Raw genomic sequence first — 10,375 nt, 5'->3', positions numbered from 1 at the left:
TGAAGGTAATGCACCGACACAACACCTGTGGGGCTTCACAAAGCCATAAGGGACAAGTCTGGAGACAGTGAAGCCATAGAAGACAAATTTGAAGATGCTGCAGCCATAGGAGACAAGTCTGGAGATGCTGAAGCCATAGGAGACAAGTCTGGAGATGTTGAAACCATAGGAGACAATTCCAGAGATACTGAAGGCATAGGAGACAAGTCTAGAGACACTGCAGCCATAGGAGAATGTTTAGATCTATCAGGCGTCTCACAGTAGCACCAACAAGCGGTCTGGTGCTGTTGTGATGAGAAATGGCCGCACCACTTGTTCCATGACAAATCCAATGGGATACCGAGCTGGTTTGGATTAATGTACAGTACCCAGAACTCTCTAGTCTCCATTTCGGGGACAATATTAGGCAACACATTGATTTGGAGGGGAAGCCAGTGCTGCGGCCATTTTTCAATTTCTCAAAAGTGTCCCAGGAAGGATTTTTCAGCACAGCACCACGCCATGTGTTGCTAATACTACTGTGAGCCTCCTGGTGGGCCTAACTGTGCTTCCATTGCCTGCAGTGTCTCCGGATTTGTCTCTCATCGAGCACATCAGGGACATCTGTGGTTGGTGTTTACACAGGAGCGGCCAGCAGAGGATCGTGATGATTTGCCCAAATGCATTCAGCAGCAGAACCTTCCTCAGACGACCATTAATAATCTCAGTGATGGCAGCAGAGATTGGAAATGACGGGATTTCTGCACTGGGGGCTCAGATTCCAGACTGAATAAATTCAAAGGTTCTGAAAACTCCATTTTCATTTTTTCATCATCTGCAGATTTGATTTCCATCATTTTATGACTTTTCCTTCTTTCTGTTAGAATTTCAATGTTATGGAGTGTAGATTACATGTCTATAGCTCAGCAATGGATGCTTGGTTAGAAAAGAAAGAAAGAAAGGAAAGAACAAAAAGAAAGAAAGAAAAAAAAAAAGAAAGAAAGAAAAAAAGAAAGAAAGAAAAAGAAAGAAAGAAAGAAAAAGAAAGAAAGAAAGTAAAATGAGATAAATAGAGAGAAATCAATATCAGATATAAATGATAGGTGCCGCACCAGCAGCAGAAAAATGACAATTAGATTGCAAAATGTTCCCAGGTATATATACAGCTCTGGCAAAAATTAAGAGACCACTGCAAAATTGTCAGTTTTTCTGATTTTTTCTCTTTATATTTTTGAGTAAAATGTAATTTTTTTTTTATTCTATAAACTACTGACAACGTCTCTGAATTTCTAAGCAATACATTTTGTATTTATTTTCTGTAAATGAGAAATGGTCAAAAAAACAAAACAATGCACATTGCTTTCACACCTAAAATAATGCAAAGAAAACAAGTTCATAATCATTTACAAACAACAATACTAATAATGTTTTACCTCAGGAACAGTTCAGAAATCAATATTTTGTGGAATAACCATGATTTTTAATCCCAGCTTTCATGCGTCTTGGCCGCTTTCCACCAGTCTTTCACACTGCTTTTGGGTGACCTTATGCCACTCCTGGTGCAAAAATGTCAGCAGTTCTTTGTTTGATGGCTTGTGACTTTCCATCTTTCTCTTGAATACATTCCAGAGGTTTTCAATGGGGTTCAGGTCTGGAAATTGGGATGGCCATGACAGGGTTTTGATGTGGTGGTCTTTCTTCCACAGATTGATTGACCTAGCTGTGTGGTATGGTGCATTGTCCTGCTGGAAAAACCTGTCCTCAGAGTTGGGGAACATTGCCTGAGCAGAAGGAAGCAACTGTTTTTCCAGGATAACCTTGTATGCACCTTGATTCATACGTCCTTTGCAAAGTTTAATCTGCCCAATTCCAGCCTTGCTGAAGCATCCCCAGATCATCATTGATCCTCCACCGAATGTCACAGTGTGCACCTCGCCAGGTCTCTGTCTAACCATTACACAACCAGATGTTGGGCAAAGCTGAAAATTAGACTCATCAGAGAAGATTAACTTACTCCAGTCCTCTATGGCCTAATCCTTCTGGTCTTTGGCAAACTTCAGCCTGGCTCTTCTTTGCTTCTCAATGATGAAAGGCTTTTTTCTAGCTTTACATGACTTGAGCCCTGCCTCTAGGAGCCTGTTACAAACTGTTCTTGCTGTGCACTTCACCCCAGCTGCCACTTGCCATTCCTTTTGTAGGTCACTTGATGTCATCCTGCGAATGCTGAGAGATATTCAAATAAGATGACGGTCATCCCGGTCAGTGGAGATTCGCCTTCTGCCGGTCTGTAGCTTTGTTGTTCCCAATGTCTGCTGCTTGACCTTGTTGTAATGGACTGCCATCTTAGAAATTTTAAGAATTGAGGCAATATGACACACACTGTATCCCTCTGCTAGTAAAGCCAGAATTGAGCCCTTCTTTTCCTCACTCAAGACTTTTCTTTTCAACTCCTTTGGCATGGTTAAAAGTTATTTTTTCATTCCTATTACTTTTGGGATATTACTAGCACTTGTTTTGCCATCCAGAGTGTCCTATTGCAAGAGGATTGTGAAGACCACAGCAGTGTTCCTTATACTTTTCCTCATTAAATAAGATTTGGTTCAGGTGATCACTTAATCAGGAGCACATTAAGTAGAATGAGGAGGACTCTGGTTGGAATTCCACTGACACTGGGATGGAATAGCTGTCAGACATGTAGAGAAGCTGATTTTTTAAAGCTGTGCAATGGTCTCCTAATTTTTGCCACAGCTACATATTATATATATATATATATATATATATATACACCAGACCTCCAGCAGCACGCCATTATCCAGTGAAAATATTGGCTTTTATTTGCCCATAACAGCAACGTTTTGGTCCATGTGTGAAGGAATAAAAAGGTCCAGACATTGATTGAAACGTTGCTGTTATCTATATATATAATTGCCTTATTCTGTCTGTTTGTCTGTCTGTCTTGCTCCAAAATTGTGTCCTTACGGTGACACAAAGCGGATTGGCCGCTGGGCTCGCCATGGCCCCGCCCCCGCACCGATTGGCCGCTCGCCTAGGCTCCGCCCCCACACGGATTGGCCGGCCGCTCTCCCAGGCTCCGCCCCGCACTCGGATTGGCCTCTCGCCCCGGCACCCTGCACGTATTGGCAACTCGGCCACGCCCCGCCCCCCTCACGCAATGCACGCTCGCTCTGGCCCCGACCCCCGCACGCATTCCCCGAAGCGACATGGAGCCACGACTCCCAGGTGAGTACTGTACCCCCGGGAGCCCACATCAGCGTACGCCGCCAACCCAGCCGACACATACCCTCACATTGCTGGGGTTGCCGCCGTATGCTGGTGTGAGCTCCCGTGCGAGCGGGGGACGGGATACGCTGGTAACCATGGTAGCATAGTTACCAGCGCATCAAGGTCCTGCAGTGGCGGAACATACACACACGCACACACACACATAACAACACACACACACACACATCAGATCACACTCACTCTCACACACACCTCACACACACATCACATCGCATCCACACACTCACAACATCCTGGGATATCGCTTGCTTCTCAGCGGCGATACTGTGCAGTGAGCTTCCAGGACCTGCCGGAGGATCACATGGCCAGAAGCATGTGGTATCTCCGGATGTTGTGAGTGTGAGCGCGTATGTGGGATATCTTCAGTGTGTGTGTGAGTGTATGCGATCGGGTGAGTGTGAGTGTATGCGATTGGGTGTGCGTGAGTGTATGCGATCGGGTGTGTGAGTGTCGGCAGAGGAGCACGGCGTGCTGGAGGAGGCTGGGAGGAGAGAGGCTGATGCTGGGAGGAGAGAGGCTGATGCTGGGGGAGGCTGGGAGGAGAGAGGTTGATGCTGGGGGAGGCTGAGGCTGGGAGGGGGAGGCTGATGCTGATGCTGGGGGAGGCTGGGAGGGTGTAGGCTGATGCTGGGGGAGGCTGATGCTGGGGGAGGCTGGGAGGAGAGAAGCTGATGCTGGGGGAGGCTGGGAGGAGAGAGGTTGATGCTGGGGGAGGCTGAGGCTGGGAGGGGGAGGCTGATGCTGGGGGAGGCTGTTAGGAGGGAGGCTGGGAGGAGAGAGGCTGATCCTGGGGAAAGCTGGCAGGGGGATGCTGATGCTGGGGGAGGCTGGGAGGAGAGAGGCTGATGCTGGAGAAGGCTCGGAGGAGAGAGGCTTATGCTGGGGGAGGCTGGGAGGAGAGAGGCTGATGCTGGGGGAGGCTGGGAGGCGGAGGCTGATGCTGGGGGAGGCTTGGAGGCGGAGGCTGATGCTAGGGGAGGCTGGGAGGGGGAGGCTGATGCTGGGGGAGGCTGGGAGGGGGAGGCTGATGCTGGGGGAGGCTGAGGCTGGGGTAGGCTGGGAGGAGAGAGGCTGATGATGGGGACAGAGAGACTGATGCTGGGGACAGAGAGGAGAGGCTGATGCTGGGTGGAGAGAGGCTGATGCTGGGAGGAGAGAGGCTGATGCTGGGGGCAGAGAGGCTGATGCTGGGGGCAGAGAGGCTGATGCTGGGGGCAGAGAGGCTGATGCTGGTGCAGCATGGGGGATGGAGCACGATGGGGGGGTGCACAGCATGGGGGATGGAGCACGATGGGGAGTGCGCAGCATGGGGGATGGAGCACGTTTGGGAGTGCGCAGCATTGGGGATGGAGCACGATGGGGAATGCGCAGCATGGGGGATGGAGCACAATGGGGAGTGCGCAGCATGGGGGATGGAGCACGATGGGGGGTGCGCAGCATGGGGGATGGAGCACGATGGGGGTGCACAGCATGGGGGATGGAGCACGATGGGGGGTGCGCAGCATGTTGGATGGAGCACGTGTGGGAGTGCGCAGCTTGGAGGATGGAGCACGTTTGGGAGTGCGCAGCTTGGGGGATACAGCACGATGGGGAGTGCGCAGCATGGGGGATGGAGCACGATGGGGAGTGCGCAGCATGGGGGATGGAGTACGTTTGGGATTGCGCAGCATGGGGGATGGAGTACGATGGGGAGTGCACAGCATGGGGGATGGAGCACGTTTGGGAGTGCGCAGCATGGGGGATGGAGCACGTTTGGGAGTGCGCAGCATGGGGGATGGAGCACGATGGGGAGTGAGCAGCATGGGGGATGGAGCATGTTTGGGAGTGCGCAGCATGGAGGATGGAGCACGATGGGGAGTGCGCAGCATGGCGGATGGAGCACGATGGGGAATGCGCAGCATGGGGGATGGAGCACAATGGGGAGTGCGCAGCATGAGGGATGGAGCATGATGGGAGGTGCACACCTCCCCCCAACACACACACACACGCGCACTGCACAACACACCACACACACACACTGGGAACCACAAACACCGCCCTACACAGACACCCACACACACAGACAATGCTGCACACACACACACCCCAACACACAAACACCGCGGCATACATAAATATACGCACATATCGCACAACACACACATTGCACAAAACATACCTCCCCCCAAAACACACACACACCCCACACCCACACAAACCGCGCAACACACACACACACAACGCTACAGACACACAGCGCTCCACAAACAATGCAACACACGCAACACACATACAACACCTCTCTCACCCCCCGCCACACCCAGACAACACTTAGAACATGTACAGCCCCTACACAAACACTTAGTAACTACACACAACAACATCTATATATATATATATATATATATATATATATATATATATAACAAAATCATACATGAACTACACAATACGTAAATTCTAGAATACCCGATGCGTAGAATCGGGCCACCTTCTAGTGGGCAAATAAAAGCCCCTATTTTCACTGGATAATGGAGTGGTGCTTCCATTTACATCTATTGAGTTGTTTTGTCATAGCATATATTACTCCTCCATTATGTATAATAACACATCCATCATCCATATGGCGACATCATAATTTGGCTGTGTGATGGATTTTGCGATCATAGGCGGCGGTGGCGTCCCTCGGTCACACATCCGCTCATTAGCTCCTCACTTGGACGGCAGAGTGAAACACCAGCGCTGGTCTTCTTCTCTTCTTCCTGAAAAAAGACTGATAATCGCACCACACGGCGGCCCGGCCTCTGCTTCATCCTTTCTTTTTCATTTTTGTCAATTCCCAGATGACGACCTACTGAACCTGCCATTTTGTGCAATTAATTTCCCCTTCATTACACTTTTGTGAAAACAGATCGTGGATGATCAGAAATCTTATGTCCCAGATAATGAGCATTTGGCGCTAAACTCAAGAAACAAAAACAAGTCGCCCATTAGAATCTAAAGATGATAGAAAGGATGAATATGAGCGCTGCGCTGTACAGATGCCAGGGTTACAATTCTAGTTTTCATTGGATGAAATTAAGTTTTTAATTATTTACTATTCTGTTTTTTGGTTTTAGCCCATAATTGAATGTAAGTTGTGACCTTTATATGATGAAGGGATATTTTACATTATAACCCTGACTTTGTCATGTACCTCTTTATATTTTAGCACTCGTTAACTCTACCCAGCCCCAGAATTATAACAGCACAGGATCCTCAGGGGCGGAGCCTGTCTGTATACTTTTTCTAATTAGCCAAAGCAAGATTTAGTGCAATCATGTAATTCTACATTTTCAACATTAGATGAGCCGGTAACAAGCTAACATTGCAGGCAACAAGCTCTGCAGCCTCCCATGCCAAGGCCGCTTTTTATTTGCAGTATGGGATACGTGCATCCGAGCCTCGAGCACTGAGTTAAACATCACATACCATCAACCCCAATGGACAAGCACTGAGCTCAGTGACTTGCTAGAAGGGTGACGCGCTGCTGACGTGACCTTATAGCTGTAGACAAATCTCTGGGATTCTAGTTGCAGCAGGGAGCTGGCACTGGACCAATGAAGAGTACGTATCTGGTGAGTTTGATATTTCATGCATTTTTGCACAGTTTCAGGCCCAGCTTCCTGAAAGTGAACAACCACTTTAATGTATGGCATCCTTTCATCCATACCTGATAACTTTTATAGGTCCTACTCCATGAATTTGGCTTTCTGTGTCTCTTAGACCCCCCTTACAAACCCCTGCCCCCCTTTATGAATCTTCCAACCCCCATTAACATGTGTATGGATGCTGGGACTCCATCTGAGAATACATCCTAGAGTCACCCATTATAAACAATTGCTTTTGAGAAGTTTTCAGCTTCTTTGAGATATTTCCAAATTCTTCCAGAATCTGGGAGGTTTCCTCCTATTTTTTCAGGAGAATCAGATTTCCCAACTCTTCCAGCATCTGGGAGGTTTCTCCTTTTTTGGGAGTAGGAGATTGGCCAGTTTCCCTAGTGTTTTACAAGTTTTCCCCTCGTTTTCAGGAGTAGGAGATTGCGCATCTCCTCCAGCGTCTGGGAGGTTTCTTCATTCTTTTCGGAAACAGGAGAATGCCCAACTCCTCCAGTGTTTGGGACATTTCCCCCTTGTTTTTGGGAGTATGAAAATGCCCAACCTCTTCAGTGTCTGAGAGGTTTCCCCATTTTTTCAGAAGTAGGAGTAGGGGATTGTCCAACTCCTTTAAACGTCTGGTAGGTTTCTTCTTTTGCTGGAGAGCAGGAGATTGCCCAACTCCTCCAGCGTCTGGGAGGTTTAATCTTTGATTTTGGGACTAGTTGATTGCCCAACCTCTCCAGTGTCTGAGAGGTTTTCCCTTTGTTTTTGGGAGCATGAGATTTCCCAACTCCTCCAGCATCTGGGAGGTTTCCTTATTTTGGGGGGAGCAGGATGTTGCCCAACTCCTCCAGTGTTTCTGAGATTTCAACACTTGTTTTTGGAAGTATGAGATTGCCCAAGTCCTCCAGCATCTGGGAGGTTTCCTCTTTTTTTGGGAGCAGGAGATTGCCCAACTCCTCCAGCATCTGGGAGGTTTCCTCTTTTTTTGGAAGCATGAGATTGCCCAACTTCTCCAGCATCTGGGAGGTTTCCTCTTTTTTTGGGAACAGGAGATTGCCTAACTACTTCAGTGTTTGGGAGGTTTCCCCATTTTTTCGGAAGCAGGAGATTGCCCAACTCCTCCAGTGTTTGGGAGGCTTCAACCATTCTTTTTGGGAGTATGAGATTGCCCAACTCCTTCAGAGTCTGGGAGGTTTCCCCACTCTGTTTTCAAAACTAGAGATTGCTCAATTCCTCAAGATTAAATGAGGTTTCCCACCTTTTCAGAAACAGGACCTTACCCAACTCCTTGCTCTTTTTTGGGAGCCTCCAGGACATTCCAGGTCAGCTAGTGAATATGTTCGGTGCTATGGATCTTTCAGTAGACTGCAGATTGTGTTGGGCACCAGGCGGAGGATGGGCCAAAGACACAAAGTATTTTGCATATTCAATAACACATGGAGGTGGCTCAGACGCAATGTAGATCACCAGAAGAGGAATGATTTATAGCGACGCGCTGTAATCCAGCTGAGTTATTGAGTTGACAGGTATCGCCGTCTCCTCCTGCAAACCCAAGTTGTTTGCAATCCCCCCACTGCGAGCTCCTCACCTGATTTACAATTCACCATCCAGAATTCAATTAAGCTACAAATCCTTCTTTCCCGCATGCAAAATTAAAGAGCTAATTTCTAATGTTATTTATCTGATAAACTATGATCAAAGTTAATACCATGGAATTAATAAAACATCTTTTCAGCTTATCATTAGGATTTGTAAGTAACTTAGCCTCCGCAGATCTCCGGGACCAGTCAATGCGAAATTCCAGGCAAACAGATAATTTCCCGCATGGAAGTATCAGGATCAGAAAATTACCTGATTCTAAGCACTGACGTCCGCTCGCCTGAAGCAAGTGCAAATACATGATTAATGGATCGCACCTTGCTGGGACCGGCGCGCGCTTAGATATTAGCACAATGCAAGCACATCAGGCGTCTCCGGCAGTTTACCAAATTATGAAGCTGGAAACCTATTACCGATATCAAAGTGATTAATACCATTCTAGTAGGAGCATAATAAGCTTAGATATTGCATGGAGCAGATGGAGCCCATCAGGTGGGGAGATGATGACTCGCTGGAGGCCATACGGATTAGTCACTGATAGCGTCTGGGAGAGGAGAGGGATCCACAACATCAGCAATGTCTGGAATTTTTGGTCCTGAGTTTGGAGCTACTCAACCCTCATACAGTAACAACCATGTGTGGACAGGGTTCTTGTAAACTTCACCCATTTGATCAGGACTCCAAAAATTGACGCCAAAACATAAGGACAGTCCAAGCAAGTTCGGGACAGTTGGCATCTATGAAATTTGATTTCTGGTGCGGGGGGTCTGCACCAAACCCCAAGGAATATGTCTCTCGAAACGTGTGGAAGGAAGAGTATAATGCCTGAATGACTCCAAAAAGTAATAATAATACAACGCCATGAAGCCCTCTTAAAGTGACAATACCCCTTAAGTGCCCTCTAAACAAAAAGATGCCCCCTTAAGTGTCTTCTTACAGTAGGAATGCCCCCTAAGTATCCTTTTAAAGGAATGCCCCTGAGTGCCCTCTCCCAGTAGGATTGCCTCCTGAGTGCTCTGTTACAGTAGAAATTCCCCCTATGTGCCATCTTACATTAGGAATGTCCCTAACAGTCCTTGTACAGTAGGAATGTTCCCTAAGTGTCCTCTTACAATAGGAATGCCCCCTAAGTGCCATAAAGTAGGAATGGCCCCTAAGTGCCCTATTACAGTAGGAATGCTCCCTAAATCCTCTTTTACATTAGGAATGATTCCTAAGTGCCCTCTCCCAGTAGGATTGCTTCCTGAGTGCTCTGTTACAGTAGAAATTGCCCCTATGTGTCATTTTACATTAGGAATGTCCCCCAATAGTCCTTGTACATTAGAAATGCCCCCCAATAGTCCTTGTACAGTAGAAATGCCCCCTAAGAGTCCTTGTACAGTAGGAATACCCCTCTAAGTGCACTCTTACAGTAGGAATGACTTTTAACTGCCATCATAGATTAGGAATGCCCCCTAAGTGTTCTTACAGTAGAAATGCTCCCTAATAGTCCTTGTACAGTGGAAATGCCTTCTACGTGCCCTTCCACAGTAGAAATACACCCTAATTGCCCTCTTACAGTGGGAATGCCCCCTAAATCCCCTTTTACATTGGGAATGCCTCGTACAGTAAGTGCATTCTTACAGTAAGAATGTCTTCTAAGTGCCATCTTACATTAGGAATGCCCCCTAAGTGTCTTCTTAAAGTAAGAATGCCCCCTATGTGCCATCTTACATTAGGAATGCTCCTTAACAGTCTTCGTACAGTAGGAATGTCCCCTAAGTACCCTTTTACAGTAGAAATGCCCACTAAGTGTCCTCTTACAGTAGCAATGCCCACTAAGTGTCCTCTTACAGTAGAAATGCCCACTAAGTGTCCTCTTACAGTAGAAATGC

Source organism: Anomaloglossus baeobatrachus, chromosome 8 (genome assembly GCF_048569485.1).
Source record: "Anomaloglossus baeobatrachus isolate aAnoBae1 chromosome 8, aAnoBae1.hap1, whole genome shotgun sequence".
NCBI classification, from domain to species: domain Eukaryota; kingdom Metazoa; phylum Chordata; class Amphibia; order Anura; family Aromobatidae; genus Anomaloglossus; species Anomaloglossus baeobatrachus.
Note: the sequence above shows the minus strand (reverse complement) of the source record.